The sequence below is a fragment of the Tachypleus tridentatus genome, chromosome 8 (genome assembly GCF_004210375.1).
Source record: "Tachypleus tridentatus isolate NWPU-2018 chromosome 8, ASM421037v1, whole genome shotgun sequence".
NCBI classification, from domain to species: domain Eukaryota; kingdom Metazoa; phylum Arthropoda; class Merostomata; order Xiphosura; family Limulidae; genus Tachypleus; species Tachypleus tridentatus.
Genome location: NC_134832.1, coordinates 83,842,548 through 83,852,914, shown reverse-complemented (window position 1 = coordinate 83,852,914; position 10,367 = coordinate 83,842,548). Strand labels below are relative to the sequence as shown.

Below are 10,367 nucleotides of genomic sequence, written 5' to 3'. Positions count from 1 at the left end.
TTCAGGTACAAACTTTCAGCTTATATCTCCGTTACCTCTTAGCAGCTTTGAAATCTAATTACAGCCGCAATTATTGATGATTCCTTCTTATTCTGGATTAGATGAACTAAAGTACACGTAATGCCAAAAACAGAAAATATTTCACAAGTTATATTGCATTTATAAATTATCATCTACACATTACTTTAAGGCTACATTTAGTTGTTGTAGCAAATCCGATTTTCCTATCAAAATAACAGTAACATTTTCACAACAATTTTCAAATGAATATTTCATAGAATATTAAGTTATATAACACTGGTTTTAGTTAATTCTTATATAAACCAATTAAATGAGTACAGGATAATGTGTCAGTTAAACTGATAAACTGTTTCTTAATGGATTTGTTGATATAAATACATAATATGATAACCTGAATTACTACGAGTACAGTATGACAATAGTATTTTCTAGTTTGCTTGTCCACTTAACTAACACTTCATGGTTATTTAACCAGAACGTAGTTACTGCGGTCTAGAAGACAGGTAACCAATAAGCGGAAAACGACGCCTGAAGCAGCCACTGAGCGAGACTGACTGTGACTTTTTATAATACGCACAGATTAACGTTCTGAAGCGTGTTTGGCGATGCCACGTCTTGAACACTAATCTCAGACCTCATATTGTTTAAGACTTGGTGTTTTAAACCCTTTATAATTTAAAATGAAACTAAAGTTCAGACCTGTTCAAGTTCTCTATTTATTAATTAAATACAGCGAAATAGGTTCCTGTAAATTATAAGTTTGCAAAATGAAATCCAATGATTCTAAAGCTTATTATAAAGTAAAAGGTAAAAAAATGGTTTGCTAGATAACATTTGGATGATCCAATATTTGTCAATATGGGATTCTATAAGTAAAAATGGAAAAAAAAAATATTACTGCGCATTTACTATGTAAATTACTACGTAAACACTTATTAAAAGCATAACCATATATAACTCAGTTTGTAAGTTGTGATCACCGAGTTTGTTTTCCTAACAAACCATTGTTTGTAGTGCAGACTGGTTTGTTTCAAGCGACCTGGATGACAGATTTAAGAGAAACATTTCTTTGATCTCGGACTATAACAAGCTTTGTGAGCAACTCTGTGCTTAGAACACATCCTGTTAAGTTGCTCATGTGGGCACAAACATCTAACGATATTATTACAATACAGAGGTTTCTTTATGAACTTCTGATATTATTACAATACAGAAGCTTCTTTATAAAGTTCACCTGATTGAATAACACTGTTTTTGGTTTACATATAAGTGTATGGTTTATTCAGGCACAGAAAACCCAACTTTTTACTACAATAGGCTTAGATTTTTCTTTTATTTGTCTTCAGCGGCCCCTGTCCAGAATATTGACAAGAGGTACAATTCCTTGAAATAAGCCTAACTCACAAGGATGTCTTGGCAACTGTCCTATTCAAAAATGCATATAATAACAATTACTCATACAATTTTATATCTTGAAACCGAATTCGAAAGCCTATTTTCATACGATAACATTTTTTACGGATTAGGTTTCAGGGTATAAAAATGCACGCAAGAAATATCATTATGGACATTTCTGGGTGCGAATCCAGGCATAGACTAAACTTAACGTGTTTTTTTTTTTTACTATTGAAATTCGCAAGTTTGGCGATGAAGAAAAATTATATAATTAATTCTTTGTTTTGTTATTTCACTTGTTTATCCCAATCAACCACGTTGTATAAGACTATTGACTTAAATTTGCGTTTTTTAATTGGTCTAAGGTATCTATGAATTATGTAAATAAAAAAAAACATTCCGTATGGATACTTAAAATTAATGTCCTTTTCTTATCCTTTTTCCCAAAATATTTTTTACACATTAACGATCTTAATATAGGGATTACATTATCCCCCATTCTTACTAGTCTATTCATAATTTCATTAAAAGTTTCGCGACAAGCGATTTTGTATTCCAAAGGAAACTTTGACAAAATATTAATAATTCATTGTAATATTTAATTTATGTACTTTAGATGTTATTAAAGAAAGGTCCTAATAATCATATACTATTGAATTCAGAGTGAAAATTTCGTATTAAGATATGCCAACAGCTTATATCATCCCAGGGAAGAGAAATTACATCTACAATTTTAAACAAGAAGGTAAAAAAGCACTATTCAGGTAAGTACACTTTGTCCCTGGTAGAGATACTTAATTCAGTTACTTAGTAGTTGAACATAGTAGATTTAAACATTTCAAGATAAAAAATATCACACTATCCTAAATTTATAGGAAAAACACACAGAACTACAATGGTACATACATTACGTGTTAACTCGACACATGATATTAAACACTATCGGGAAATCCTGGAAAGTTTTCAAAATTTAATTTTCGTGTTTGTTCTAATAATGACATGGGTAATTAGGCCCATGTAAAAACGTTTTGAACTAAACAATAATGTCTATAAATGGTATTTAAAAGCCCTCGAAACCTAAACAATAGTACAAAAGTAGTGTCTTTAAACACTCAACAATAACTGCAAAATGCATTGAAAAGTCATTAAAATGTTTGTGGTCACAAAATTCTCCTGTAGCTGCTAATATCAGCTTCATACAAGTTTTGAAAGAAATAAAGTATTCATCTAATTAAACCATGGAGTAATTCAGTAAAAAATAAACACAAAAATAATCAAAAATCGGGATTAGAAACCCGAAATTTTACTATGTAAATGACAAAGCAAATAACAATTGCGAGTATACCAAATATAATGTAACAGGTTTCGACATGACGCATGACTTTAGTAGGTGTGTGTGTTGAGGTAGGTGAATCTTTTAAAGACCCTTTTCACATTTACAAACAGGTAAAATAGTTCAACATCAACTTGCAGCCACAAATATACAACCACAATTAAATATAATAAATGAATATTGTCAAAAACATAGAATCAAAATAAACACAACTAGTAGTATTCACAAAGTTAACTAAATACAAAAATGTACAACCAGAGATATGCATGAATGGAACACTCCTTCAGACTGCTACATCTGCAAAATTCTTAGGACTAACATTCGGCTCTAAATCAACATAGATAAACCAACTTAATAATATTAAAACAAAAATTTAGCGAAGAACAAACTATGCTAGGAATCTAACTGGTAAAAACAGTAGAGTAACAGTGGACAATATTTTAAAAGTCTTTAAAACATACATTAGAGCCGTAGTTGACTATGCAGCTCCTGCATGGATAAATGCAAGTAAAAACTACTAGAAACAATACAAAATACACTACTCACAACAACTTATAAAGTACCCATACCTACCTCATCAGAATTCATGCATAAATACCTAAACATGGCAGCAATAGCAGATAGACTCCTACATACTACAATAAATTATTTTGCAAAAACTGGAGAAAACAATGAACTAGTGAGCGAACTAGACTGACACTGCATACATGATGAGGAGGCCTGGCATGGCCAGCTGGTTAAGGCACTCGAATCGTAATTAGAGGGTCGCGAGCATGAATCCCCGTCACACCAAACATGCTCGCCCTTTCAGCCGTAGGGGCGTTATAATATGACGATCAATCCCACTATTCGTTGGTAAAAAAGTAGCCCAAGAGTTGGTGGTTGGAAGTGATGATTAGCTGCCTTCCCTCTAGTCTTACATTGCTAAATTAGGGATGGCAAGCGCAGATAGTCCTCATATAGCTTTGCGCGAAATTCAAAACAAATCAAACAAACCAAACCATGATAAGGATAGTTCTAAACACCTTTCCCCAGTAAATATATATATTCGAAATAAAACAAAAAAGGCTACCTATAAACAAGACACCACATTAGTTTAGGAATTAACTAATAACCATTGAAAGGAATTTATGTAAATGTTTTATAGTTAACGCCTCTCTAATGATAATGCAAGTTGTTATGGAACTTTTGAGAGAAATGATATATTTGCACCAAGTGTAATGTAGATAGCGCATGGATATTGATTGCCCTGATAGGGGCCTGAGTAAGTGCGGGTTACTCTGGCCCTCATGTAATATTTATAAATACACTTGACAGTTGCTAAGGAAGGAGGAAGAGGTCGATGAAACCTGACCCTTCCGGGTATACAAACACAAATACCCAAATAACCGTAAAATAGAGAGAGATAGAGCCACCCCCATCCTTCCCAGGTAGCTCAGCGGTACATTTGAAAACTTGTAACGTTAAAAATCCGGTTTTATCAAAACCAATAGTGAACATAGAATATACAGTTCGTTGTGTAACCTTGTAATTAATAACAAACTAATAATAACTAAATAAAACTGTATAAAGCGAAAAGAAGATTGCTACTACTACAAAAACCACGATCCTTCTGTTGTGTTGGAATTTCGCGCAAACCTACTCGAGGACTATCTGCGCTAGCCGTTCCTAATTTTGCAGTGTAAGACCGGAGGGAAGGTAGCTACTCATCACCACCCACCGCCGACTCTTGGGCTATTCTTTTACCAACGAATAGTGGGATTGACCGTCACATTATAACGCCCCCACGGCTGAAAGGGTGAGTATGTTTGGTGTGACGGGGATTCGAACCCGCGACCCTCAGATTACGAGTCAAACGCCTTAACCTACCTGGCCATCCCGGGCCGACCACGATGCAGTAAACTGTTTAAGCACACTACAATGTGAACGGGTTTATTTGTTTACTAGCGAACCCGTGAGTCGATGTTCCACACATACAGGGCCGCTATAACCCAAATGTAATTCCTGAACTTACACTTTTTCAGTTTAATGATCATTGCCACTATAATAGGAATTTAATTTACGTAACTTAGTTTTTACCTTTGTGCAGATCTCAAGACTGAGACAAATCGTTCGGTACCCTTTAGAAGTCTCTGTGACTAGCGATTTAGGAGAAGTTATGACCAAGACAATTCGTTCGATACCATTTAGAAGTCTCTGTGACTAGTCTCTGTGATTTAGGAGAAGTTATGACCGAGACAATTCGTTTGATACCATTTAGATGACCATTATAGACAAAGTACCAATTAGAAGTCTCTGTGACTAGCGGTTTAGGAGAAGTTATGACCGAGACAATTCGTTTGATACCATTTAGAAGTCTCTGTGACTAGCAGTTTAGGAGAAGTTATGACCGAGACAATTCATTCGATACCATTTAGAAGTCTCTGTGACTAGCGATTTAGGAGAAGTTATGACCGAGACAATTCATTCGATACCATTTAGAAGTCTCTGTGACTAGCGATTTAGGAGAAGTTATGACCGAGACAATTCGTTCGATACCATTTAGAAGTCTCTGTGACTAGCGATTTAGGAGAAGTTATGACCGAGACAATTCGTTCGGTACCATTTAGAAGTCTCTGTGACTAGCGGTTTAGGAGAAGTTATGTGGTATGCAGACGCTGAATCTTATCACATAGGAGCTCTTCATGCACAGACAAACACTATGGTACAGCTTAGCCTGCTGTTGAGGAGCGAAATTAACACAAACTAAATGTGTAATTTACTTTACAGATGTTCAATAAATATTTACTCAGAACAAATTATGAAAATACCCAGAATAACATTTTTATCAAAAAACAGCTGAGCATGGTGCAACTGTAAGCGTCCCGTGAGTCTGAATCTAAAAGTTCATAGTTCACTGTCCATTGTCGCAAAGTCGTGCTTCCCTTTGGGACTGTGGGCGTGACAATCAAATTCCACAATTCGGTCAGACAAGATCAGTTCAAAAGTTGGCGGTGGGTACTGTTGACTAACTGCCTTACCATTAGTCTATCAATTCAGAAGTAGGATCTGCTGTACACAAAATAACCACAGCACCCTTTAGACTGAAACATTTAGAATGGTCTTGTAAAGAAACTATTTATAAACGTACTAAACTGTAATAAACTATAGATTTTTAACAAAATTGATTAGAATAATGTTTAACTACTTGAGTAACTGAAACAATACAGCCTCATATTTTAAGCTTCCAGAAAGTTAAATACAGACAAATAGACTGGGTAAAACAATAACTGAGTCAATTCCACACAAAAAGACCGTTGTACCATAAGGTGGTTCAAGTCATCCCATTGCACTCAAATCCCTGTACACATGCGTAAATAACTGCAATTCGACTTTACCGTAACACGGGGAGGAAGAGCCACCTAACCACAAAGTGAAACACTACTACCAGATTAGTTGTATTGTGTAAGAGTGACGTTCAAGTGTTTTTTAACCCATACTCAGTCTTTCTACCAGAATTTCAGTAACTGTCTTCAGGTGTTTCCATGCATATAGGTTGCATTAAATAAATATAACGGGAACGAACGTTGCATATATCAGTGCTGTACATAACTTGTTTCTACATATTTCTCTCTGTATATAAATATATGTATTACATACGTTTATATGTTCTGCATTTACAAGGCAGAACAAACTGCGCAGTGCCACCTACAAAGTCAATAAAATTAAAGCACAAAAGATACAAACTAAAACTTCTTTATCGAGATTCTATCCATATTTTGAACTATAGAGGATCAGGTTCAGCGTAGACCTAATCCTTCCTGAACAAAAACTAAGTAAGGACTTAGACATCTTAAATTTTCCTTCTATTTCAGACAGGGTCTAAATGTACCAAAACATCAAGGAAGTACTCGACAGCCAATCTCGACTGTCTAGGACTCTCAAATCACAACGTCTGAAATTTCCCATATCTCAAAACTAAAGGCCCAAACTTGGTGGTTTGTGATGATTCAGTGAGTAGTTTACTATTCACGGGCGCTCTAGCATCAGTATTCCTATGAACTTGCAAATGTTACTAGTATACAATCAAAACTTATTATAATATACACATATACAGATAATTTCTAACCTGTTCACAGCCATAGCAGTTACAAACTCAATCTAACTAATTGTACCGTGTGAACTGTTAGACAGTTACACCATATCGCTGATACGTTTTTTCTACATCACCCAAGACATAACAGAAAATTATACGATATTACAGCAAGTTGTTGTAGGTTAAATGTTAACGTGGCCTTTCGCAAAGCGGTGACTTAGATAATATGTTTTCGTATAATCCAAATTACCACTGATGTTGATATAATATGTACTGTAAAACTTAAAAACAGTAGAATTTTAAAACAATTCCATTAAGTTCGAAATAACCTCACCATATCTGTGCTGTTGTCTTTGTTGTTTTTCGAATTTCGCACAAAGCTACTCGAGGGCTATCTGTGTTAGCCGTCCCTAATTTAGCAGTGTAAGACTAGAGGGAAGGCAGCTAGTCATCACCACCCACCGCCAACTCTTGGGCTACTCTTTTACCAACGAATAGTGGGATTGACCGTCACATTATATAACGCCCCTACGGCTGGGAGGGCGAGCATGTTTGGCACGACTCGGGGGCGAAACCGCGACCCTCAGATTACGAAGCGCACGCCTTAACGCACTAGGCCATGCCAGGCCCTTGTGTATACCTTCAATGCAGTCAGATAGTTCCATAACTGTGCCAAAGCTTTCTTCATTTACAGAAATGTACCATATAATTATACAATATGTGCCGTTTAAGAAATTATGAATATCTAGCATATTTCTTCATACTGATTATTCACAACTAAATGGCACGCGCATTACTTCTTCTTTTTTTTTAAACTTTGTGCAAAGCTCCACAAGTCCTATCTGCGTTAGCTGTCCCTGTTTAGCAGTGTAAAACAAGATGGAAGGCAGCTAGTCATCACCACCCACTGCAAAACCTTGGACTACTCTTTTGCAAACGAATAACAGGATTGACCATAACGTTATAACACCCCCACGACAGAAGCGTAGCTAGGATTTTCAGCGCCCGGGAACAAAGCCAGTTTTCGCGCCCCCTTGTGACAAAATGTAAGCCATAATTCCTAATTATGTAACATCAATTTCGCGCCCCACCCCGATGCTGCGCCCGGGGACAGATGTACCACCTTACCCACCTAGTTACGCCACTGCCCCACGACTGAAAGGGTGTATATGTTTGGTGAGACAGTGATTCAAACCTGCGACCCTCAGAGTACTAGTCGAGCCCCTCAATCACATCCCTTTTCCGGAACGCATGTGCACTAGACGGAATGTTAAAAATAAAAAAAATATATCAGTTTAAAGGTTTAACATGTTCCTCATTTTGAAGCTGAACTAAAGAAACAATACATCAAGTCTTTTCAATAGGAGAGGTCTCCATTTACACGTAGATTCGACACCAACTCTTTTCACAGACCTTCATAGACATATCACATCTAAAGAATAAACCTGAAACTGAGTTTTGGTTTAACGAAAACTTCAATTCTAATCATATTTTTTGTGCGTGTGTGCGCACATATACACACATATATCATTTCTAAAACTCTACACTATGAGATTTTAGCATCTGTCGACACGATTACACGATATCATTTAAAACAATTAAATCTGCTTCGGTGACACATTACAAAAGTAAAAAGATGTACTTAAACATATCACCAAAGAAAGAACAGTTTAATCACTAACGTTTCAAGCAACTCCCCTTCGTTAAACCTAAGCATCGTCTGATATTGAAACTACATCCTACTTATTATATAGTAATAGAGGACCCAGTATTATGGTTTAAAATGTTACGTCAAAGGTTAGATTTTTTTAAAATGCCTCCGTTGGTAAAAAACACAATAACAATTTAAGAGTCCACTTCACAAACACCATAAAAACCGTCTTGCGACTGAAGTATCTTGTCCACTTAACTAGACTGGGTTTTACTACTTCGTATGTAGTCAACTGAACTAATAATACAAGAATAAGTCGCTTGGTGACAATCCGTGCCAGTGATCACAAAACTAGCTATTTTATATTATTTTACGTCTCATTTATGACAAGGCTCGGTTCTAAGCCTAATTCAAATAATTTTCAATTGTAAATATATATATTCATGATCAAGTTAAGAACACACACAAGACAGCAATCAGTAAGCGAGAGTGAATGACTAAACTGGGAAATGATGTAAGAAACTGTAGGTGATTCCGTTTTACAAATTCGAATATGATTTTTAATTTCAATTATTATGTAAACTTTCCTACATTTTATGGAATGTTTTACTGATTTACTCACCTGGCTTGGTTAGGTACGAAAGCCAAATAACAAACCACGCCCATTCTCAAGTAGTTTTCCTTTGGTGTAGACGTACTCACTTTTAAAATGATTGGAATCAAATCGTTTGTCACAATTCAGAGAAATAACATAAAACCTTAAAAAACAGCTGTGAAAGCTCTTTCACCTGTTTCACCACAGAGCGGGTTAAAACCATAAATCCAGTTGATTTGAATGAACATGTCGACCCTCTCCCCTAATAAGTATTCGCATACGTTGCCATGATCTTCAAATCTCATTTTGTTCTCTCCATATCACAATAGTTGAGGTTTACACGTAGTTAACTTGTGTTCTAGTCTGTTAAAAGTATTAGAAACTGTCTCTTTCTGTTTATAAACAAAATATATATTGGACTTTTAGATGGTTTGCTTTTAAAATATAGCGTAAAGTTTCACAGAAGACTATTTAACTGTACATAAAAGGCGACTAATCAAAAGCACCAGCCTCCAACTCTTAAGCCTATTCTTATCTGACCCCATTCTCGTGAACTTTGTATCACCACTCACCCATACACAAATATGTGAGTGTTGATCACCTGCTTTATATACATGTATAATAAATGTCAAAAACTACCAAGAAAGTAGCTCACAATAAGTCTCAGTAGGTGTTCTGTCGGTTGAAGTTCGTTAACAGCCCATCCCAAAAATTATGATATGTCTTATAGATGACGTCAGTTGTACATGCGAGATTAATTTCAACAGAAGATTGTTTGAATTAATCAGGTGAAATTTTAAAAGCACTGACTAATACAGTCTATCCTACAAACAAAAGACACTTAAACTAACGTAAACGTTATTAAATTAGTTCCGACTTAGATTGAGCAACTGAGGGCAAAATAGCACCTGTTAAGACCACCTAAGGCCCGGCATGACTAAGTGGCTAAGGCGTTCGACTCGTAATCTGAAGGTCGCGGGTTCGAATCACCGTCACACCAAACATGCTCGACCTTTCAGTCGTGGGGGCGTTATAAGTGACGGTCAATCCCACTATTAGTTGATAAAAGAATAGCCCAAGAGTTGGCAGCGGGTGGTGATGACTAGCTGCCTTCCCTTTGTGCGAAATTCAAAAACAAACAAACAAGACTACCTATGTTTATAACATATCAAGTTACGTAGTTTCAACCTGAACTAAACAAATAGGAAGCATAGTTTGAAACATTAAGAATATAACACCTGTATTCTTGTAACATACCCACACTCTACATCTAATACGTAAAATTTAACTCATAATA

At 35.8% G+C, this 10,367-nt stretch overlaps 1 pseudogene across 1 annotated transcript in view; it reads right to left on the bottom strand.

The window, feature by feature from the left end:
* The window catches only part of LOC143222813 (uncharacterized), a 109,121-nt pseudogene that overhangs the window by 46,882 nt on the left and 51,872 nt on the right, over positions 1-10,367 (bottom strand). The window lies entirely within an intron of this gene.